General features: G+C 41.4%; 1 long non-coding RNA gene across 3 annotated transcripts in view; it reads left to right on the forward strand.

The window, feature by feature from the left end:
• LOC123464522 overlaps positions 1–24,029 on the forward strand; it is a 125,613-nt gene extending 101,584 nt beyond the window's left edge. For all 3 annotated transcript variants that reach the window (XR_006640052.1, XR_006545058.2, XR_006545057.2), the window contains 2 exons: positions 736–1,528; positions 23,752–24,029. This is a non-coding gene — a long non-coding RNA (uncharacterized LOC123464522). The remainder of the gene's footprint in view (positions 1–735; positions 1,529–23,751) is intronic.
• Positions 24,030–25,096: the final 1,067 nt, after the last annotated feature.

The raw sequence follows: 25,096 nt of genomic DNA on the forward strand, positions 1-25,096 counted from the left end.
GTTGGGCAGAAGGCAAGAATCTAAGAAAGCAATCTCAGGTATGTAGTCATGTTAGACTTCTGCAGGGTGTGCCTCACAGTCCACTGGCCAAACAAATTCAATGGGCCAAATCTAACAATAGAATTGGGAAATTCACTTGCCCTGCAGGGAAGTTTTGTAAGGGTGTAGATGCACAAACCTTTTACAGAAGGATGAAGTGTAATATAGACAATCGCAGGAATATTCTGATCATGCAAATTCTAGGGCCCTTCTCCAGCTATTTTAATTTATGAATAATAGGTCCGATTAAGTAATAACAGTAGTAGTAGTAATAATAAAAATGATGGCTAACATTATCTGTTTGCCTGTTATGAGCCTGAGACTGTACTAAGTACTTAAACTCCTGATGCAGCTTAGCTTAATCCTACAATCTCTCTGTGAGATAAGAACAAGGATGATCTCCATTTTCCTGGAGAAGAAACAGAAGCTCAGAGGGACTCAGAAACTTCCCCAGGTCACACAGCTCATAAATGGTGGAGCGGGCATATGGATCTGTGGAGTGGAACTTCAGAGCCCCGTCTTTTTCAGTTCCCCAAATATGCCCATCTGTTTCCAGCCTCAGGACCTTTGCACTTTCTTTCACCTCAGCCTGTGTAACATTTCCTCCCATTCATTCACTTCAGTTTTCAAGTTTCAAGTGGAAAGGTCACTTCCTCAGAGAGGCTCCCTGACCGGCTCACTTTGTGGGTCTTCTAGGTTTTCTGAGCCACTTCCGACCCTCTGTACTGAGACAACTTTCGATGGACAGCACCACTTCCTGAGTATCATCTGGCCTCCTAATATCTCAGGTTGTCTCAGCTTTCCTCAGGGAAGGCAGGAGATGAGAAGGAGCTAGCAGGCGAGTCTTTCTCCCTTCCTTCTCCTGGATGACTTGCCACATTTCCCCTGATGGCTCATCATCTGAGCCATAGGCTATATTTTTCCCCAGACTGTTGCCAGCTTAGGTAACATCACCTCGCATCTGCTTTCCCTCTTTCTTCTCTTGCTCTTCCTTGTTTTTCTCTTGTGGCCCTAGTCTGCACCTCCCAAGAAAGCCTTCACAAATAAGCTTTAATTCAAAGGATAGAGAAACTGGCAGGCTACCATCCATTGGGTGACAGAAGAGTCAGACACGACTCAGTGACTAAACAACAACAAGGTAAGCTTTACTGCAGGCTCTGCTGTCTTGAGAATCCAGCCTAAGGGACTCCCTCTTCCTACCTACTCTTAACCCCTCTTTTTCTTTCTCTAATACCCTATGCTTTTCTCTCACAACTTTTCTCACACAACTGGTAATCATATATAATATATACATTAATGTGATTATCTATATAACAGCACTTTCTCTCCATCCCCCATAAGTTCCATGAGGCAAAAATTATGCAGGGTGTTTTGTTTGTTTGTTTGTTTGTTTTTGGCCCTGTGACTTGCAGGATCTTAGTTCCTCAAACAGGGATTGAACCCGGGCCCCAGCAGTGGCAGCACCAACTCCTAACCACTGAACAGGCAGGTAAGTCTCAATGCAACGATGCAGTGGTTTTCCTGCTTTGTTCTCTGCACCTGGCGCATGCCTGGCACATAGAAGTTGATCAGCAACTATTAATAAATAAATGTACATGTCTAGGCTTGAGTCCTCACTTTGTCTATGTTGCTTTTTGATAGGTTACTAAGGCTCAGTGGTGAAGAATTCACTTGCAATGCCAGAGACTTGCAGGAGACATGGGTTCAATCCCTGGGCTGGGAAGATCCCCTGGGGAAGGACATGGCAAGCCACTCCAAAATTATTTTCTGGAAATCCTCATGGACAGGGAAGCCTGGCGGGGTACAGTCCGTGGGGTTGCAGAGAATCGGACACGACTGAGTGACTGAACAACAGCGACAACAACCCTTCTCTATGCTTCATTTTCCTTCCTTTTTGGAAAAATGAGACTGGGTACCTACTTCAGAGGTTCTGAATTCAATAACTGATCGTCACTGCTGATACTGTTATACTAGACCCACAGTGAGCAATCTCTCTCTGTAAAGGGCCAGAAAGTAAAGATTTTAGACTTCACAAGACAAATGACCTGTGTCACAAAGACTTAACCCAAGGCATGAAAAGAGCCATAGACAATATCTCAACAAATAGGCTTGGCTGTGGTCCAATAAATGCGTATTTCCCAAAACAGGTGACAGGCCAGATTGACTGTCATTGTGGTGTCGTTGAAGCTGGTCAGCCTCGGCAATAAATAGCCTGAGCAGTGTGAATCTACAAGTTTGTAGTAAGAACATCAACAGATTGCAAATACTTGTGAACCTTCTAGGCAAAACTTGTCTCTTCATTTCTCTCCAGTGTTAAACACGTGCAGTCTTTTCCTGGCAGTGACAGTGTGCTTTCAGGGAAATCTGTGTTCTCAGAGTTTGTGTTTGTTGATAATATTTCTGTAACACATGTGAGTGATAAGAGTCTTCCCACATATTTTCCCTCTGACTCCCTTTTCCCTGGTAACAGTGCGCCTTCTCTACCTACCTCCAGGGCTAACCTGTGGTGAGAAAACTCGGGATTTGGGAGACTGGAGCTTTACTTGTCTGCTTAGTAGAAACTTTAGTTATGTGGTAAATCTATTTAGAATAAGTGGTTTCCTAGAAAAGAAATAGATGATCTACTTGGAAAAAAAAAAAACTTAGCCAAGTCTTGGGAAAAGGGCAAATTTTTATATACGTTAAGTATATAAAATGGGGTTAAGAGAAGGTGAATCTCCTTTAAAGAGACCATTAGTAGTTTTTTTTAGGACTTACTATGTGTCAGGTATGTGGGAGGGGAACCCAGACACCATGATTGCTGCTTCATCCAGAACTGAGTGGACTGTAGTTACTTATAAGAAAATTGAGGTGCTATTAGCAGAAGAAGGGGGAAGGGATGTTAGAGGTTAAAAACTATAGCCGATGTGGGTGAGTAGGACATGGGTCCCCATCTTAATCTTGTGAGCATCATTTGTGCTGAAGAAAAAGTTATTGTGAAAAGCACCTTCTCCATCACCTGATATAAAATAGAGCTGGGATAAAGGGATGCGACATGGTTTCATGTTTCTCTATTGTAATCATGTATAGAACATAGTGCTCTGCACATCCTGCTGCTGAGCTGATGATATACTTGCTAGACACTGATGCATGTCACCTTTTGATGTCACTGAGGACCCATGCTCTGCGTGTCTTTCTGTTCTTCCATCCTTAGAGTTTTGGCCATGACTCTCCTCATGGTTTGCAACATGGCTGCCTCAGCTTCAAGCATCATGTGTTCCTAAGACATCATCTCAGATGAGAATGAAGCAAGCAGGTGCCAAAAGGGCTCCTTTCATGTATTAGGGAGGGAAAGTTTCCAAGAAGGCCTCTTGTAAAATTCTATACACTGACCATAAGTATGTCACATGTCCAGCCCCAGACCAATCTCTGGCAAGGGGAGTGCAGCAACCATGATGAGCTGTGAAGAACCATGATTCATCCGCCAGGGTGGAACAGGAACAGGACATGGCAATGAGACAGGTGGTACTTCCTTTGGCATCTCTCTTTGCTTTTCATGGCTAGAGAGGGTATCTGTTTTGTTCACAATTCTTAAGCTTGATCTAAACCAGACACTCAATGAATATATTTGTTGTGGAATTAATAAATGAATGAATGAATACATTATGACCAGATTATCCTATTATTTTTTCATTTATTCTTCTTGTTTCCTCATTTTTCAAGAGTCTGGCAGTCCTTCCTTTCTGTCTGAAGGTGAGCCTTCCTAAATTTGGTAACATGGTAAAAGATGAATCTAATGTATGACACTGTCCACTTGCAGTCTTTGGTGTGGATTGATTACTCTGATCAAAGAGAAGACAGGGAAGTTGAAGCCTCTGGTGCATTCAGGGACTACATGCCCAGGCATGACCAAGACCGTTCTCAGCAAAATGGGAAATCAAGATACACTGTTCCCTTTCATTTTCTCTTTGTGTAGTTTCTTATGGCTTTTCAAGCTCCTTTATTACAATGTGAACAAAATCACAGAGATCTGCAGAAAATATTAAAGAGAAATGGTTTGAAATCTCCAAGCACCTTGCAGACATTCATTATCAAGCATTTAATGAAATAATTATAAACCTCTTCTATTGAGCTCATAGCTCAAAATGTCTAAACACCCTTTCTAGGTATCACTTTGTTCATCCAGCTTGAATGAAACCATAGAATTTTTTTTTTTTTAAATAGGCAGTTCTCCTGGATTCTTCATGATTTCAGTCTTATTTACCCCCACGGTTGGGCCAAAGATTTTACGCTTGATTCTGGAGTATCCTTGGGGTGGAGATAGAATGATAGTTCAGTTCAGTTCAGTCTTTCAGTTGTGTCTGACTCTTTGTGACCCCATGGACTGCAGCACACTGGGCTTCCCTGTCCTTCACCAACTCCTGGAGCTTGCTCAAACTCATGTCTGTTGAGCCAGTGATGCCATCCAACCATCTCATCCTCTGTCATCCCCTTCTCCTCCTGCCATCAATTTTTCCCAGCATCAGGGTCTTTTCCAAGGACTCAGTTCTTCACATCAGGTGGCCAAAGTATTGGAGTTTCAGCTTCAGCATCAGTCCTTCCACCGAATATTCAGTGTTGATTTCTTTTAGGATTGACTGCTTTTATTTCCTTGCAGCCCAAGGGACTTTCAAGAGTCTTCTCCAACACTACAGTTCAAAAATATCAATTCTTCAGTGCTCAGCTTTCTTTATAGTCCAACTCTTACATCCAAACATGACTACTGGAAAAACCATAGCTTTGACTAGACAGACCTTTGTTGGCCAAGTAATGTCTCTGCTTTTTAATATGCTCTCTAGGTTGGTCATAGCTTTTCTTCCAAGGAGCAAGCGTCTTTAAATTTCATGGCTGCAGTCACCATCTGCAGTGATTTTGAAGCCCAAGAAAAGAAAGTCCGTCACTGTTTCCATTGTTTCCCCATCTATTTGCCATGAAGTGGTGGGACCAGATGCCATGATCTTAGTTTTTTGAATGCTGAGTTTTAAGCCAGCTTTTTCACGCTCCTCTTTCACTTTCATCAAGAGGGTCTTCAGTTCTTCTTCGCTAGAATGATAGAGTGATTGTCTAATCTGAGTTGAATCTGATCTCTATCATTTATTAACTGTGACACATTGGGTAAGTTGCTTAATCTCCAAGCCTCAATTTTCTCATTTGCAAAATGGGGGCAATATGCGAGTGTAATTCTGGCACGCTGTTTGTAACAAAGTAAGAGCATAATAAATGCTAACTTTAATTGCTGTTGCCAACATGTTAGGCTCTTCAGTCTGCCATTGACATGAACGCTTTTCACAAAGACAGCTGTCCATTTGTCATATTTGAAAAATAGATTGGAAACCCCAGTGCCAGTCCAATAACTGCAAGGCAAAGAATAAAGTGTATCCTGGGCATGGTGCTGGACATTATATGCAGAACATGCCAGGACCTTTCAAGTTGCTGAAAATGACTCTGACCATGCAACTAAGCGTGGTTAAAAACTACCCATGGAGTTGACGTCTATTTGTTTTGCACAAACAAATTTCTTTGGATTGAGTTGGCTTATCGTTTCAATCCAAATGGCCACTTCGTGTTGACTGAGTTGACTGTGCCTTGCAGTTGCATATGAAAGATGTAATTATGTGATGCAGCAGCATGGAGGACGCAGAGACCAGGGCTGGATGATGTGGGTCTTCATCATGCTATCCACTAACACATGGTCACTTCAGCAAGTCACCTCATCGTTCTAGGACCTCTGACTTCTAAGGGGAGAATTTAATTTCCACCTCTACAACTTAGCTGGTTATAGCAGAATAGAGATGAGAAGATTTTGTTGTGGTATCTATTATTATGGCTATGGGCTTCCCAGGTAGCTCAGAGGTGAAGAATCTGCCTGCAGTGCAGGAGACACAGGTTCAGTCCCTGGGTTGGAAAGATTCCCTGGAGAAGGGAATGGATACCTACTCCAGTATCCTTGCCTAGAGAATTTCATGGACAGAGGAGCCTGGTGAGCTACAGTCCATGCGGTTGCAAAGAGTCAGACATGACTGAACAACTAACAAACAACTAACATCATTTTTATTATTATGGTTATTCAGTGGGGTCTGAGAGGACAGTTTCCTCAGATGCTGGAAATTCCCTGGGACTATGAGAACACTTGCCCTCCTTTTTTTAAAAAAAATTCTATTTATTTGTTTGTTACTTTTGGCTGTGTTGGGCCTTTGTTGCTGCACGGGCTTTTCTCTAGTTGACAAGAGTGGGAGCTACTTTCTAGGAGCAGTGTGTGGGCTTCTCAGTGCGGTGTCTTCTCTTGATTTGGAGCAGGGGCTCTAGGGCTCAGAGGCTTCTGTAGTTACAGCTCCCAGGCTCTAGAGCACAGCCTCAGTAGTTATGGTGCATGAGCTTTATTGGTCCATGGCATGTGGGATCCTCCCGGGTCAGGGATCAAACCCATGTCTCCTGTATTGGCTGGCAGATTCTTTACCACTGGGCCACTGGGGGAGCCTAACACTTGCCCTTGTATTGGGTCTTTCCAACTTTCTGGATAAAATCCACACCAAATGTAAGGAGGAGCTATTTAAAAATGTCTCTGACTTGATCACCTGAACATCTGAATGGACTAATGTGGAAGTCTGGGTTCTGAAAACTCCTAAGAGGACAGGAAGCAATGCCCAAGAGATTTGCTGGAGGAAACATTTGCAGAGAAAGAGGAGGAGGAAGTAGAAGGAGGCAGGGAGAGCCTTCAGACCCTGATGTGGATCTCACACCTGTGAAAGGAGAGGAAGAAGGAAGAATTGGAGAGGAAGAATCTCATGCTGGAGTGCATTTCTAAAATCCAGTATTTGGCTGGCCAGTGGGAGTTCTTGAGCCCAAACTGTTCAGGACAGCAGTTCCCTGTCTTGCAGAAATGGGCTCCCCTTGCCATCCTCAGTCATTTGCAGAAAGCCTCTGAGGGGTGTAGTCTTGGCATGAATGCAGTAGTGGACCCAGCAGCGAGGCATTCAGTCAATGATGCTTCCCATGGGAGAAAACCTGAGTAGTATGTTTGCATAGCTACCTACCAAATCGTCATGGGTTTTCTCTTTGAAGCAGAGATCTTACGGAGTTTGAAAAACAAACCCAAATGCTTGTGGTAGTGTAGGTTTTGCACCCCGAACTAATGTTTCATCCTGTCCTAGGACTTTCACTTCCCACTTTGTTTCAGCTAGACCAAGCATGCTGTAAACCCCACCCAGGTTTTTTTTAAAAAATCTGTATGTGAACAAGTCACTTGAACTTCCTTTGTTTCACCTTCTCAATGAATTAGGATTTATGCTCTTGGAGTTTCATATGTTTTCTGCTTCTTTACACATTCATCGTTCTTTCATATGGGAAAGGTTCACTGAGGTCACTTTGCTCTTCTGCCTTCAAGTCTGACGAGATGGACCCAAAGGGTTTGGTCAAGAAGTGCGAGTGTGCATGCTTAGTCGCTCAGTCATGTCTGACTCTATGCGACTCTATGGACTGCAGCCCACCAGGCCCCTCTGTCCATGGGGATTTTCTAGGCAAGAATACTGGAGTGAGTTGCCACGCCCTCCTCCAGGGGATCTCCCCAACCCAGGGACTGAACCCAAGTTTCTCACATTGCAGGTGGATTCTTTACTGTCTGAGCCACCACGGAAGCTGACCATCGAAAAAGATGTATGATAGAAAGGAAGAATTCTAAGGGGATAATTCACAGATGATATGTGTGTGTGTGTGTGTGTGTGTGTGTGTGTGTGTGTGTGAGTCACTCAGTCATGTCCAACTCTTTGCGACCCCATGGACTGTAGCCCACCAGGCTCCTCTGTTCATGGCATTCTCCAGGCAAGAATACTGGAGTGGGTTGCCATTCCCTTCTCTGGGGGATCTTCCCAACTCAGGGATTGAACCTGAGTCTCCTGCATTGCAGACAGATTCTTTACCATCTGAGCCACCAGGGAAGCCCCACAGATGATGAGAGGGAGGCATTGGAAGTGTCTGTAGGGTTTATTGAACATATAGCATTCTTGAAATATGTAATCATCATGGCATACTTCTTGGGTGATCTCTGAAGGACTGCACAAAAATTTGATATTTTAGAGTCATAGAAAATGGTGGTGTGTTAGATGTTTGAACAGGGGTTACCTTCTTTCAACAGAAAATCCGTTATTTTTTCCCATTAAAAAATTGTATTGATGGGGATTGTGGCAGAGACTAGCCGGACACTCCTCAAACCTCTTCCTCTTCCTTCTGAGCATATCATTCGATGAAATTTCCCGTCTTCCTTATAGTTATATGTGATTGTGTAATGAAGTCACAACCAATAGTACATGAGCAGAAATGGTGACTATCACTTTCAGATCTGCCATCCCTGGCAGCAAATTCTCATGTTCTCTCCCACTCTTTGCCTGCTGTCTGGATGCAGAGAGTACAGTGAAAACGCCAAGGTCCTAGGAAATGGCAGAGACACTGAATGAACAAGTCAGGATCTCCAAATAACTCCAAATAGAAGAAGATGTTGCTGACCCACATTGGACTGGACATTGAGTGAGAAATAAGTACTTATTGAGTGAAGCGGCGGAATGTTTCAGTAGGTCTTATTGAGATAAAACAGAGTGTAAGGAAAATTTCTGATGAAGAATCATGAGAAGAGAAGGGAGACCTGGTGGAAGGTCAGTGAGCTCAATTCGACAAGCAGTGTTTGAAGGATATCTTTAATTTAATTTTTAATCAGTGCATGTATGCATCTGTGCTAAGTCCCTTCACTCATGTCCAACTCTTTGCGACCCTATAGACTGTAGCCCACTGGCCTCCTCTGTCCATGGAATGCTCCAGGCGAGAATACTGGAGTGGGTTGCCATGCCCTTCTCCAGGGGATCTTCTTGACCCAGGGATCAAACTTGAGTCTCCTACGGCTCCTGCACTGCAGGCGGATTCTTTACTGCTGAGCCACTGGGGAGGCCCTTCAATCAGTGCAGGGAATCTCTAATAGTAGACTACTGGGAGCTAGCATTATTCTTTTCCCTGTGGGAAGAGGTTTTGATCCCTGTCCTAAATGATCTTACATCAGTAGAGGGAAAAAGTCACAGTCACCTATTTTTTTTTAAGTTTTTATTTTGTATTGGAGTATAGCTGATTAACAATGTAGTGATACTTTCAGGTGGACAGCAAGGGTACTCAGCCATACATACACATGTATCCATTCTCCCCCAAACTCCCCTCCCATTCATGCTGCCACATAATAACGAGCAGAGCTCCCTGTGTTCTAGAGTAGGTCCTTATTGGTTACTTATTTTAAATACAGCATTGTGGACATGTTGATTGCCAACTCCCTAACACGCTCACCTATTAAGTCATACTCATTTAATCGACTCACACTTGTGAGTTCCTATCACGTCAGCACTATGCTAACAGCAGGGGTGTAAGAATAAAGGCACATCACCTGTTCCTGACAGGTTTCACATTCTCCTGGGAGAGGAAAAGTGACTGCAGTGGGTGGCTAAGGGCCAACAAGAATGGAACCACCAGTGATATGGAAATGCAGTAAGAGAAAACAAGTCATAGAGGCTGGAGTAATGGAGAAAGACTTCTCAGGGGCCATGGACTTCAACTTAAGACTTATTCAGTGGGTTTTGAATGATGGCTTTGAGGAGCAATATGGAGTATTAGGATGACAGAATGAACAGAATGGACAGAATGAACCTTTGGTGTCTGGCTAGCTGGGTGGTGTGGATTCTGAGTCCACTTTCTATATAATAGTTAGCTAGAGAAATTCCTCTCTGTACCCTTGTCTCCTCACCTGTAAACTGTTGGAATGGAGGGGACTCACCTGTAGGGCTGTGAAAATCATAGAGCAGCAGGTGTCAGTCAGTCTTTTCTGAAAGGATTGGATAGAATATGCATTAGGTCTGCAGGTCATGAGGTCTCTATTGTAGCTACTGAACTCTGGCACTTCACTGTATTATTCCTGCAGATGTGTGTCACGCCTGCATTAATATATCGAAACCCTAAATACCCAATGTGATGGCATCTGGGGGTGGGGCCTTTGGGAGGTAATTAGGTTTAAATGAGGTTATGAGGGTGGGGCCCACATAATGGAATTAGTGCCCCTATAAGAAGACAAAGAATAGAATTCTCTCTGCTTTTCACCATGTGAGGAAGACAGTAAGAAGACAGCTGTATATGAGCCCAGAAGTAGGTTCTCATCAAACACTGAATCTATTTGCATGCTAATCTTGGACTTTTTTGTCTCCTGAATCACGAGAAATAAACTTCTATTGTTTAAGCCACCAGTCTAAGATATTTTGTCATAGCAGCCTGAACTAAGACAATATGGAAATATTCTAGACAATAGGTAAATGAATACTTATAGCTGTATACTAATGAAATTTTATTTATGGACACAAAAATTAATTTCACATTATTTCCATGCCACAAAACATCATTTTCATTTTTATTCCACCACACCCCCCTCCCCAGTCATTTAAATTGTAAAAATCACTCTTAGCTCTTGGCTAAACAAAAACAGACAGGGGATGAGAAGGTTGGATGGCATCACCAGTTTGATGGACATAAGTTTGAGTAAGCTCTGTGAATTGGTGATGGACAGGGAAGCCTGGCATGCTGCAGTCCATGGGGTTGCAGGAGTCAGACACAACTGAGCCACTGAACTGAACTGAACTGAAATCAAAACAAGGGGCTTGCTGGACTTGATGATTTGGTCTACAGATTGTAGTTGTTGTGTCATAGAGTAATGTATTCCCAAGGTGAACTATTATCATTGTTAAGCCCATTTATCAGATAGGAAAGTGGGCTTTAGTATATTCACAGCAGACCTGGACAAGAATGTCAGCTGTGTGGCTCTTCATCAAGTGTTCTGCCCAGTCACAAGGGAGGAAGGTCACAATTCAAGGTACCAACCCTGAGTTCCTTCCTCACCTCGGATTTGTCTCCACTTATCAGCTCTTTTTACATATTATTTTTAGAACTCTCAAAATGGCAGCCCCTGAATGCAGAATATCTAAAACAGAAGAAAAAAGGAACTAAGATGAAAGGAAACACCTTTTTCAGTGAACATTATTTATTTAATTTGAGTTCAGCTATTCATCCCAGGACAGAAATGAATCAAAATTTACCCAATGATATGTGAGCCTGAAGAGTTAAATCAATTTTTTGTTTGTTTGTTTTTTTTTTTTACTTTGAAAAACATATTTGATTATTTTTACTTTGAAAAACATTTTTGACTTTAATCGTCTATGTCTTACTCCTCTCCCTCGGCTCAGCCAGCTTCTGTAGTAACCCTTGTCCTCCTCATTTTCTGGGGAACAATGGATGTTTCAAGTAAAAATAGGTGTAAATCATGGTGTAAGTAAAATGAATAAATATGATGTGCCTGGAAACAGTGCTTAATTTGAAGTTGCTTTCTTCCCTTAGCCTGAGGAAATGCATTTGTGTGTTGCCTTGGTTTTTTGAAGGTTTCCATGTACAGTTAGCTCATTTGTATTTTGCAGGTTTTTTAATTGTAAAAAAAGGTGTTTGCATGCTCTCTAAATTTACCATTTCTCCTTCTTCCACCACAGAATAAATCAAAAGAATTGTATAGTCAATGAATTGTAATGAACTTCGCCTTAGCCAGTCTCCTTGCCTATTTCTAGCTTTTATTCAAGTTTCATTCAGGTCATCTTTCGGAAACACACACATTTAACATCCTTAATGGCCATGGGATAAAATTCCAGTCCCCTCACATGGCATGTGAATGACTCTACTATCCGAAGCTTTCTTCACCTTTCCAGTTACATCTCTTCTCCCACTGTGAACTCTGCATTCAGGTCACTCCACAGTTTACAGAGGAGTCCATGCTTCCTCACATATTTATGTTTTTGCTCCTAGTTTCCTTGAAATTGAATGTTTTCCACTCAAGAATCAGCCTACCTGAGCACAGACCAGAAAGAACAAAGGATGCAATTTGAGGAAGTTCTATAGTCACCAAATCTCTCAGTTTTTCCTCACTCTTTTCAAACACCAGTTTCCGCTACTATTTTGAAGAATGAGAAATCCTAGAATGCGAATACCACTCCGTGTCCATTGTCAAATGTGCTGGGCATCCTCTGTGTAGTGGGTGCTGGGAATACAGCCATGAATCATCCGTCAGTGAACCTGGAGCTAGCAGGGAAGATAAGGCCAGGCCACGCATTCCCAGAACACCAGGCAGGAAGTTATAAGAAGACTATGTATAAATAGACGATTCCATATAAAGCTCAGAGGAGGGAAAATCTATATTAAGCTGGAGCAATCAGAAAAGACATTTTGGAGCATTGGCTGTGTGATTTGGACCTTGAAAATGAGAAAGATTTGAAAAAGTGAAGATGGTTCAGGAAGTGGAAGAATGTTGGTGTCAGAGTTCATTCTGAGCAAAGGCAAGGAGGGGGAAGAGAGTTGGGCTTTCAGAGAGAACAAAGAGACCCAGCTTAGCAAGTGCAAGGAGGGGCAGAGAGAATCAGAGGAAAGATGCATCAGGGCCCGGTAATGGAGGGGGCAAAGGGGTTTGCTGATAACTCACCTGCACATCCCCAGACAACGAGCCAGCAGTAAACTCATGAAGCTTCTCTTCTGATTCAAGTTAACAGAAGAGCTTGCCTGGCAGGGATACTCCAGAACTTGATCAGAAAGCTACTCATCAGCTTTCAGATGATCAGCATGGTAGTGCCAATGCCTTAGAGTTGTATTAAAGTACTTTTGTTCATTTTGGACTTCTATTGAGCTTATCAGAAACGTGTATGCTGAAATGAGAGTTAGGGACCACTTGCTGATAAGACCGCAATATTGAACAGAAAAAGCCAGAGAAATATCCGGTGTGTATGTGTATTCACCTTCTTGTAGAGAAATTGTAGAGCTTTGCTAACATCAACCTCTTGAAGCTTCTGTGCTCCTGAATGGCTTTTAAAGGTGGGAATTACAGATATATGGGCAGGAAAAGAAAATTCTACATGGGAATGAAGATAATCAAAGAATTACCTTTATTTGGACATTTTATGTATAAGAGAGTACTACATTGGCCAGAGATGAACCTTGACTCTGGGCTGATCAAACTGTAATTACATAGATCCTGAGTCCAACCACCTGTCACAGCTTTTCTCAAATGGTAAGTGGATGACTTCTTATTTCTTATCAACAAGTCATTTCTAGGCCCCAACTAGGCATCGAGGACTGTGCTATCTGCTAACATAGGTAGGGGCATGAAATGAAATTAAAACAGTCTTACTTCTTGAGGTCCTTGCAGTCTATTGGGGTAAACACAGATGCAGAGATCTTTCCAGTCGATGTATCAGATAGCAGTAAGCACAGGGTGACAGGGAAACCCTGAGGAGGGAATCTCCTTAGCCTGGACTAAAGATTTTGAGAAGAGTCAGGGAGGACTGACTGAAGGAACTGACACATCAGTACAATTAGAATCATCTCTCCTGTTGGTCCAACTTTAAAATCATAGCATCTCAAAGCTGATTATCCTTGAAGTTAGAGCGCCTATCATATTTAATTGTCATCCCTTGCTTAACTGTCTCAGCTATGGTAAACTTCAAAAGACTTCTACTGTTTCTATTTTGTGCACAGCTTGTCTCCACCTCATAACAGTATCTGACACCTCATAGGTTCCCATAAATATAAGTTGTGTGTTAAGGAAGAAAATATTCGCATGGGAATTTTCACCCTCCCTCTCCAAGTGCTAAGGGGAATTCTGCTGTAACATTTAATGCATTCTTAACTCTGAGCCAAGTCTAGAAGGAAACAACAAAAGAAAGAAAGGCATGTTAGGATGCTGGACCAAAAGGAACTTGGAAGTTGGCTGATGCTATGCCTCATTTCTGCAGATAGAAAATTGAAATTCCGAGGAGTTATATTGTAACAGTTAGTGTAAGGTCACCTAGTTAATTAGTAGCAGGGTGAGTCGAAACATCAGGTATGGTGATGCGCAGCTCTCACTTCTTTCCTGTGAGTCATATGTATTTTTCTGTCAGTTAGGGATATGTAGTGAGTGGAGCACAAAGGATTCTGAAAAGGGCTTATTTCTTTCACCAGTGTATAGAATACTTGGATTCTAAAGGAGCCTCATATTGCAAGGAAGGCTTTGTTTAACAGAACATTTTATGTGATAGGATGATGTTCTACAAAACCCCCAAATTTTAAAGGATGCTTTCTTCCGTGCTAAGCAATTGCTTCTGGCAGGAGCATCTTCTACTTTATAAAAAAGACCTCTTCTCCTGCTTTCATCTGATATCTCAGGAAGGGCCCAGAGGGAAATGTTGAGAACTCATGCTTGTTTGAGCTGTAATATTCCCTTGAAAAGTGAAGCTTGAAATCCTTTAGGGATCCCAGTGTTCTTTCAAAATTGATTTTGACACTGTAGAACTACATCCTAACTAACTTCTATGCCAAAGTATATTGTGGCTAGTGGTTGGAGAGTTGAAAGAATATTTAAAAAATAAGTTTTCATATCAAGAGCAGAAAAATAAATGATTCGTATGCTGTGCCCTGGGGATTGTCCTTAAAAATAATTTTCTAAAGTGGTTATTGGAAGAAATTATGAGAGGAGGCTTTAATTGAAGGCTATGGGATACTGTCCTAATAGAAAAGATTAAATGATAAAAACAAAGAGCACCAGGGAAAAACAAAATAAGAAAACTTTTTATTGTGTTGTCAACAATAGAAATCCATGATTTCTAACATCTATTAAGCACTCACTATGTGCTGGGCCCTGCTGTTTAAGCCCTTACAGGAATTAATGCATCTAATCTTTCCAACAACCCCATGAACAGGGTACAATTAATATCTGCATTTTAAAAAGAGTGAAACAAGGCACAGGAAACGAACGTAGCGTGCTGGAGGTTACCGTCCAGGTAGTGGTGGAGTTCGTGTTCAGACAGGGAGTCTGGCTCCAGACTCCATGTTTCCTTTTACTTTGTAAGCTAAAAATTTTAATACTAAGCTCACATGTGTCCTGTAGGCATCCCTCATGATTCCAAATCCCACTTAACATGAATTGACAGGTACACACACAAATATTTATGTATAAGGAGGTTCAGCAAACCATTACTTCCAGTAATGGAAGTTGGAAACCAACCAAATGCTGAGCAATTAGGAATGTATTAAGTGCTCAGTTGAAAAATGGAAAAAAGAAAGCAAAGCACAAAGAAGAAAATGAAATCCCTTATAATCCCTATGCTCTGAAATAACCAGGAAGAAATCTCTGCATTTCTCTTTTCAGCTTTTCCCTGTATTTTGTTTCTGATACAAAATTGGGATCACACTGGATACATTGCTTTATAATTTGACTTTTCTATGCAGATAGAATTATAAAATCTTTTCAAGCTGTTACTTATTCTTCTATCACTTATTTTAATGGCTTAAATAAGTTCCTTTATTTGCACATATCATGATTTATTTATACCTTTTATTGTTGGATCTGTGCTCTTTTAACCATTATTCTATTTCACTTTTCACTTTCATGCATTGGAGAAGGAAATGGCAACCCACTCCAGTATTCTTGCCTGGAGAATCCCAGGGACAGAGGAGCCTAGTGGGCTGCCATCTATGGGGTCGCACAGAGTTGGACATGACTAAAGCGACTTAGCGGTAGCAGCAGCATGATGCCTCAATGGATGGTATCTTGTTGATCACTAATAGTCCAAGCTCTCTAACTTGGAGTTCAAGTTGCATGATTTGCCCTAACTATTCTAACTTAATCTTCCTGTGTTTCATAATTCAGTAACCCAGAATTATAGAATCATTTGTTCTAGAAGTGTAACTGGGTATCTCTTTTAGCACTTGAGCAATTCCTCTTATGGCACAAATATATCCACCTAATGATCTAGCTATGTTCTATGAGACAGAGAACTTCTTGCCCGCAGAATTTCTACCTGAATCTGCTTGTTAATCTCACATGGGAGAATTGTGTCTTACACTTAGTAGATGCTCAATAAGTGTTTATGGAATAAATGAAGGCCTTATGTATTTCTTTTTAACAGTGTAAGATAGTACAAATTCAAATATCTAATGATGGGGGCAAGCTGAGTTTAACCAATTTTGAACAATTAAAAGGAAAACCATGACAAAAGACAAAATGTCTGAAAAGAAGCAGAAATATAAATTCTGAAAAACCGGATCTCTTCCTGCCTCCTCCATCTCTCTGCTCAGTATTCCTCCACATCAGTCTAACTTCTTTGAATGGTTTGCTGCTCACAAGCCTACGCTTCTCAGCCTCCTTCTCTGAGAGTTTCTGGATCTCTTTGTATTACAGTATATATCAGAATAGCCAGAGCACAGCTGGGGCTCAAGGAATGGTTAGTGAATAAATGATAAATGGAGAGACATGGGTAGACTGCAAGACTTAGGTCCTTGGTCTTGACAGTAGCATTATTATTCTATAAACAGATTTTCTTAAAATATTCTTCCTGAACCCCCAGGAATACACACACACACACACACACACACAGACCCACACACAAATTGTGGTGATTATAATAGAAAAAATATATTTAGCCTTATTAGTAATGCACAGGCTCAGCAAAATGTCAAGTTTTTCTAATTTTGCTAGAATGAAATCAATTTAGTGGAGCAACACAACCTCATGCTAATTAGAAGCTCTAACTGGCATCTTAAGAAAACTGTGAAACATTAAAATCACTTAAAATAGTATTTGAAAAAAATGGGTACAAGATCTTTTAAAAACTGTCAACCTGTTGGGATAAAAATAATTAGTATAAAAATGAAAGCTGCTTAAAAAATTGGGATTCAGTTTTAATATTTGTAAAATGGAGATTGATCTCCTAGATAAATCTCAGATATTTATATCCTCGGTACAGATTAAAATTACCTCAGTTCTTACCTTTGTCCACTGTTATACCATCAGAAGGTCAAGGTCTCATCTCTTGGTATATTTCCAATTCCTGAATCAGGAGTTGGGCTACACTAGCCACTAAACAAATATTGTTGACTAGATAATCAAACAAGTTTTGAACACTTTCTGAAAAGGAAGAAAAGGAATTATATCCCAGGATATAAGTGAATCATTTAGGGAATAATGATGAGTTAAACCATATTAACTTTTGCAGAAGGGAATGTTGAGGCCACTTGGAAGCAGACAATTTGCAAGTTGAATAACTGCATTGCTGGTGGAGGGAGTTATGTGGGGATTCAATGAACCAAGCATCTTTGGGAATGGTCACAGACAGTAGAAACAAATAGAAATTTTTTGAAAGAAGAAAAAGAAACACAGACAATTATTACTACTGATTTTAACTATCCATCCTTCTGCCCACAAGTCTCTTTCTTTAGTGCATGAATGAAGAAATAAAAGAGCAGGACCCATCAGTTCAGTTCAGTTCAGTTCAGTCGCTCAGTCGTGTCCGACTCTTTGCGACCCCATGAATTGCAGCACGCCAGGCCTCCCTGTCCATCACCAACTCCTGGAGTTCACTCAGACTCACGTCCATCGAGTCAGTGATGCCATCCAGCCATCTCATCCTCTGTCGTCCCCTTCTCCTCCTGCCCTCAATCCCTCCAAGCATCAGAGTCTTTTCCAATGAGTCAACTCTTTGCATGAGGTGGCCAAAGTACTGGAGTTTCAGCTTCAGCATCATTCCCTCCAAAGAAATCCCAGGGCTGATCTCCTTCAGAATGGACTGGTTGGATCTCCTTGCAGTCCAAGGGACTCTCAAGAGTCTTCTCCAACACCACAGTTCAAAAGCATCAATTCTTGGGCGCTCAGCCTTCTTCACAGTCCAACTCTCACATCCATACATGATCACTGGAAAAACCATAGCCTTGACTAGACGGACTTTTGTTGGCAAAGTAATGTCTCTGCTTTTGAATATGCTATCTAGGTTGGTCATAACTTTCCTTCCAAGGAGTAAGCATCTTTTAATCTCATGGCTGCAGTCACCATCTGCAGTGATTTTGGAGCCCAAAAAAATAAAGTCTGACACTGTTTCCACTGTTTCCCCATCTATTTCCCATGAAGTGATGGGACCAGATGCCATGATCTTCGTTTTCTGAATGTTGAGCTTTAAGCCAACTTTTTCACTCTCCACTTTCACTTTCATCAAGAGGCTTCTTAGTTCCTCTTCACTTTCTGCCTTAAGGGTGGAGTCATCTGCATATCTGAGGTTATTGATATTTTTCCCGGCATAATGACTGAAAAGTGAAAGTGAAAGTCGCTCAGTCGTGTCCCACCTTTTATGATTCCATGAACTATACAGTCCATGGAATTCTCCAGGCCAGAATACTGGAGTGGGTAGCCTTTCCCTTCTCCAGGGGATCTTCCCAACCCAGGGATTAAACCCAGAAGCAAGGACTCAAAAGATAGAGTTTGCAATATGAAGATGAGGATGATGATGATGACTGCAATGATGCTTATCAACATTTTATGATAATACACTATGTAAAAGGGGCTTCCCTGATAGCTCAGTTGGTAAAGAATCTGCCTGCAATGTGGGAGACCCTGGTTCAATTCCTGGGTCAGGAAGATCTGCTGGAGAAGGGATAGGCCACCCACTCCAGTATTCTTGAGCTTCCCTTGCAGCTCAGCTGGTAAAGAATCCACCTGCAATGTGGAGACCTAGGTTTGATCTCTGAGTTGGGAAAATCCCCTGGAGAAAGGAAAGGCTACCCACTCCAGTATTCTGGCCTGGAGAACTCCATGGACTGTACAGTCCATGGGGTCGCAAAGAGTCGGACACAACTGAGTGAGTTTCACTTTCACTATGTAAAAGACACCTTACATAATGGGGAAGGACATAATGGAAGGAGAGACAATGATAGATTAAGGGGATTAAATAAGATTATTCAGTAAAGTACCTTGCTGCTGCTGCTAAGTTGCTTCTGTGGCGTCCGACTCTGTGTGACCCCATAGACGGCAGCCCATGAGGCTCTTCTGTTCCTGGGATTCTCCAGGCAAGAACACTGGAGTGGGTTGCCATTTCCTTCTCCAATGCATGAAAGAGAAAAGTGAAAGTGAAGTCGCTCAGTCATGTCCGACTCTTCGAATTCGCATGGACTGCAGCCCACCAGGCTCCTCTGTCCACAGGATTTTCCAGGCAAGAGTACTGGAGTGGGTTGCCATTGCCTTCTCAAAGTACCTTAATCTAGTAGGAATCAGTCAATATCAAGTCTTCTTTTTAGTCATTAGGATCAAACAGACCTCTATTTGAATACAAGTGTACCAATTACTCACCATATAACTCTTGGCAAGTTGCTTAACCTCTCTGAGCTCAGATTTATTACCTGTAAAGGGAAAAGAATGCCTAGTTCACAGTACTATTGTGAAGATTTAATGAAATATTAAATACAAAAGTGATTTGTTAGACTTCCCTGGGGCTCTTGTGGTTAAGAATCCACCTATTAATGCAGGGGACATGGGCTCTATCTCTGGGCTGGGAAGATTCCACATTTTTCAGGGCAACTAAATCTGAGTGCCACAACTACTGAGCTTAGGCTCTAGAGCCTACATGCTGCAACTATGGACATCTGTGTGTTCTAAAATCTGTTCTCTGCAACAAGAGATGCCACCGCCGTGAGAAGCCCATGTACCGCAACTAGAGAGTTACTCCCACTCGCTGCGGGTAGAGATAGCCTGCAAGCATCAATGAAGATCCAGTGCAGCCAAAAAGAAATAAAATTTAAAAAGAAGTCATTTGTTAACTGCCACACAAATATGAGATTTCAAAAGTTATCTATTCATATTACTCAACAATTAGATAAGATGCGTACAAACAACCATAAAGAGTAAGCAGTGGATATTTGTGTGAGAGTAGGAAGGAGAGCAGCGTGGTGAAAGCTGAGTAGCTGAGATGAGGTAAGAGAACTAAAGGCTTCCCTGGTGGCTCAGATGGTGAAGAATCCACCTGCAATTCTGGAGACCTGAGTTCGATCCCTGGATTGGAAAAATCCCCTGGGGAAGGGAAAAGTTACCCACAACCGTATACTTACCTGGAGAATTCAATGGACAGGGGAGCCTGGCAAGCTACAGTCCATGGGGTCAGAAAGAGTCAGACATGACTGAGCAAGTAACATACACACACACAAGGGAACTAATGGGGACCATTAGTTTTCTTCCTGCCATTCCTTCCACCTCTGCCTTACCTTGATAACTCAATGATAACTCATAGGATAGAACCATCCATTCATATCTTAGATCCCTTGTACTTTGCTGGTTTATTTTTTTGCCTCTACACAGTGCAATGACTGCCACACCTTATTGAGATTTTGATCCAAGCCACAGAAGAAAACAATGAAACTGAGAAAATCAGAAAGTAAACCCATGACCTTCAATTCAGGGAACTGGTGCACCAACCAACTTCCAGAGATGGAATATTCTGCACAAGCATCAACAGATGTATAAATCAGAGAATAAATCAACATCAACAGAGTATAAGTCAACATCTCTGCTTTCAACAAAACCCCCCATTATAAACACGTTCATTTACTCTGTATATTCTAGGGGACAAATGCTTGGTGTGTTTAGAGAGGTTATCAGAGAACCAGGAAAATTGCCTTATGCCTTCAAGCAGTGCATGCTTCAGTGGGGAAGTCAGGCTTATTCATGAGAAACTGTATCATATATTTAGGAGAAAAGAAAAGGACCCTGGAAGGATGGAGGGATTGCTGAGAAATGAAGTACTCTCATTTGATCATTACATTCTAGAATACATGTCATGTCCCCTGCAAAGTCATCATTAATTCCTCATAAGAATGATCAACAGATTCATGATTCTCCAGAGAATACACCTTATTATTATAAGGTTTATTTTATTATTGCAAAACTAATACTAATGTACCTTCTTTGTAATACTAATGTACCTTCTTTGTAAAAATAAAAAAAAATAAAAATAAACCATAAAAACACAGAAAGTTTCATGACCAGAGATGACTGTGAAATTACATTTGGGGTATTTTTTCTATGTATTTACTTATTTTACAAAAATGAGATCACACTGTGCTTCTCTGTAGCCTTTTCCTCACTTGATAATAGAGCTGAAGAGTCTTCATAAGCATTTGTCTACAACTTCATTTGAATATCTATTATCAATGTCATGACTTTTATGATGGTGATATGGGCTTGGGGATTGTTTTATTTTATTTTTCCTCAGCATCCAGGACAATAATGGATAACAGGATGTTCTTACACTCACAGAACATTAGAGAGCTCAAAGCTCCCAAGGCATTGTCTAGTTAATTTCCTACTTTGCAGATGGAAAGCTGGGACTCAACAAGTAAAATGGATTACAGTTCAGGTGGTCAGAAAGTTGTAGAGCCAGAATCAGAACCAAGTGCCTGGATTGCAAGCACAGAGTCCTTTCATTACAAAGTCCAGACTGAAGGCAAACCCATCATCTGTGAAACAGACATGCAGTGAAAGAAGAGGGTATACTTGGGCAGGAGGAGTTTGGGGAGGAGAGGTCTCTTGTGGTTCTTTTGGAACTTTCAGTTTTACTTCAAACCCTGAGACCCCAGAGGTTCATAGAGGGGTGAAGTTGCAACATGAGGTATGGGGAGGAGGCAGCTTGAGGAAAGAAACTTATGAGCTCAGGTTTGCAAAACCCACAGTTGTAAAATAGCTCAGCTCCAGCCAACACCCTGGAGGATGCAGCAAAGTCCCAAGAGAGTGTATGGCCACCCAGAGTCTCCATTCTGGTTTAATATTATATCTTACTAATCCTTCAGCACCAAGCTCTATGAAACCAAAAAACATTTTGGCTTTGCTCTTGGTTGGGAATGATTTTTCAGTTTTCATTCTGACAACCCAGAATGTTCCTGGCTTCCTGGAATCACTCTCCAAGCTTCCTGGCTGTAGAGGGAGAAAAGAGGTGCTTTGAAAGCTTCAGACCACGGTCAACAATGAGTGAAGAGCAAGGAATGCTGGGAGTTCTAGACCTGCTATTGAAATGACACCATTGTGCCAATTCCTCTTCATAGTTCCGCTGGTGTGATCAACCTGAAATGTACATGTGCTGTGCCACTCCTTGCCTAAAACCTTCCATGGGCTCAGGGAAAACTTCATGTCCCTTTGTGAAGCATGCAAGACCCTCTACAACTTGACATCTGCCCATCTCTGTCTCATCTCTGCCATTCTGTTTTTGGCAACACCAAACTCCCTACGGGTTCCTGTATAGAATCATCTTAGTTTTTCATCCAATTTCTACTTTCCCGAATGCCCTGCCTCTTCTTTCATCTGTGGTTAATCTCACTTAGCTAGATTTTGTATCCTCTGTGTCTACTTGTTTGTGTGTATGTTAGTTGCTCAGTTGTGTCTGACTTTTTGCAACCCCATGGACTATAGCCCACCGGGCTCCTCTGTCCATGGAATTCTCCAGGCAAGGGTACTGGAGTGGGTTTCCCTTCCCTTCTCCAGGGGATCTTCCTGACTCAGGGATCAAACCTGGGTCTCCTGCATCACAGGCAGATTCTTTACTGTCTGAGCCACCTAGGAAGCCCTCTGTCTACTTCAATAACCCTAAAATTCTGTAATCTGTGATAATGTCTGAAGTATTCTTGGTGATTTTCATTCAAATAATTGAACTTTTATCTTAAATCTTATACTCTTATCTAGGACCAATATTATATCACCCAGTGACATATTCTAGGTGAGATCAAGAGCATTCAGCATGGTTTGGCCACAGACTAATGGCATATTCCAAATCACAGGACACCTGCTAAACATACAACATTAATAAAGCAAGGAGCATCAATTTGCCAGACTTGAATCTAAAGAGGATCCCATTGCTTATTTTTTCCAGCTGCAAATTATCTGAATGGCATACACAGTTTTCTCTAGCAGTGCACTTAGAATATTTACTTAAATACTGGCAGTGATAAAATGGTGGGAAAGAAATTGCACATTCATCAAAAGTAGGCGGCCTGATAGAAGTGCATAAACATGGTACTCATCTCAAAATTAAATTACCATGTGTACATGGTTTGGCTTGTCATTTATGTACTTGTATATTTATATACCCATCATCCTTAATCACCTACAAGAATGAATGAGTGCATTTAAGAACAAATGTTTGCAACATAAGCTAATGGTTAATTGAAGATTTCTTCTTAGAGGAGAGAGCTAAAAGACAATAGTAGATCAGACAAAGACTTTTTTAAAAAAACAGTAAGACTTGTTCATACCATCCAGCTTAACTTTTGCTCATCCTAAAGGAAATTCCTGCTGGGAAATGCCTCAAAATTATTATTTTGAAAGCATGCCATACCCAGCCCAGAGAGGCAGCTGAGAGTATCAGAAAGAATTTAGCATCAGGAAACTTCAGGACAACTCCTTGCATAGACTTTTCTGGATTTGTGGTCATAAGAAATTTATATAACTTCTTCAAGTCTATCTCCTAAAATTTAATTGGGGATAATACTGCAGCCTTGCTATTAGATTTGAAAAACACAAAATACATGAGCTTTTGTTGAGGTGCTAATTAAGTCTTATTTCATTAATATGTTATTTTTCTACCCCCATTGGTATCTTATAAAAATCAAGGTCATAGAATCCAAAAATACTACTACTACTAATGCTATTAGGCACTACTATTATAACAATAACAACAACAACTATTAGCTGATAATTACTGAGAATTCTTACACCTGCATTGTTTTAACATTTTACATGAATAAGTTATGTATACCTCTTAAAATGCTTAAGAAGTGGCTATTATTATTTTCTCCATTTTATAGGCAAACAACTGGAGACCCAGAGAAGTTAAGAAACTTGCCTAAGATCATACAGTTGGTAATTGCAAGACTGGGATTTGAACCCAAACTTAAACTTCATAGTCCTAGCAATAAGAATTATGCTTTCTTCCCTATCTGAAAATAATAGTGGGGCTTCCTGTTGGCTCAGTGATAAAGAATCGGCTTGCCAACGTGCAGGAGACACAGTTCGATACCCTATCTGGGAAGATCCCATGTGCTGTAGAGCAACTAAGCTGTGCAGCACAACTATTGAGTCTGTGCTCTAGAGCCCGGGAGCCACAACTGCTGAAGCCTGTGAGCCCGAGAGCCGCTGCTCTGCAACAAGGGAAGCCACCACAATGAGAAGCCTGCGCACCGCAACTAGAGAAAAGCCCGTGCAGCAACGAAGATCCAGCACAGCCAAAAATAAATACATAAATACATTAAAAAAATGAAAATAATAGTAAAATTAACTTACAGTTGGATAGCTCTTCATTTTTTCATAGAGATAATCTCATTTTATCCCTCCACTAGTCCTTAGAAATAGAGGTTACTATCTTTTACAGATAGGAAACTTGGGTCAAAAAGATTAAGGGATTAGCCTCAACTCACCTTGCTCTGGCATAGGAAAATCAGATGGACTGTGGACTTCTCCCATCCTGTTTCTATCTCTATTCTGCTTTTGCAGTCACCTCCTCATTGAATATGCCTTCCATAAAGACCCCAGTGGAGTCCTGGTATGTTTTTATTTGTTTTGAAAACTCTATTCTCTACCATTCTTTGCGACACTATCTGTGAGACTGTTTCTACAAGTATCATGTGGTTCTGCAGAATCTAGGAGTTACAATGGATTTCCAGCCTAGAATTCATCGGAATTTAAGGGAGTCACCCTGAGAGAGTGAGTCCAAGCAAATTGGACCTCTGATATCAAGGTCACCTCCTCCCCAGACCCTGAGCTCAATGCGCAACCATACTTCCTCTAAGAGAAACACAAGCTCATCCTTAAACAGAGTCTACACTATGTCATTGCTCTCTGCATATGTTAAGCATGAGCTCTATTCTCTGTCGTCTTCAGTTTTGAACACTCCACAATCTGGCCTTGATTAACCTGCCTCCACCTGCCAGCCTGTTATCTCCCAGTTATGTCATCTTCCTTTGCACTGACATAGCAGCCTGGGCTTAGGGTGTTCCTTTAACTAGAACTCTCTCTTTTAACTCTTGTCTTTGCTAACATCGTCTCAGCTTATATGTGACCTTCCTCGACCCCCTAAACACACCTCTGCTCTTCCATCTCACATAATCTCTTTAAAAAAAAGATATTCTACTCATTTTAGCATTTGTTGCATTG

Source organism: Bubalus bubalis, chromosome 15 (assembly GCF_019923935.1).
Source record: "Bubalus bubalis isolate 160015118507 breed Murrah chromosome 15, NDDB_SH_1, whole genome shotgun sequence".
In the NCBI taxonomy this organism is placed as follows: domain Eukaryota; kingdom Metazoa; phylum Chordata; class Mammalia; order Artiodactyla; family Bovidae; genus Bubalus; species Bubalus bubalis.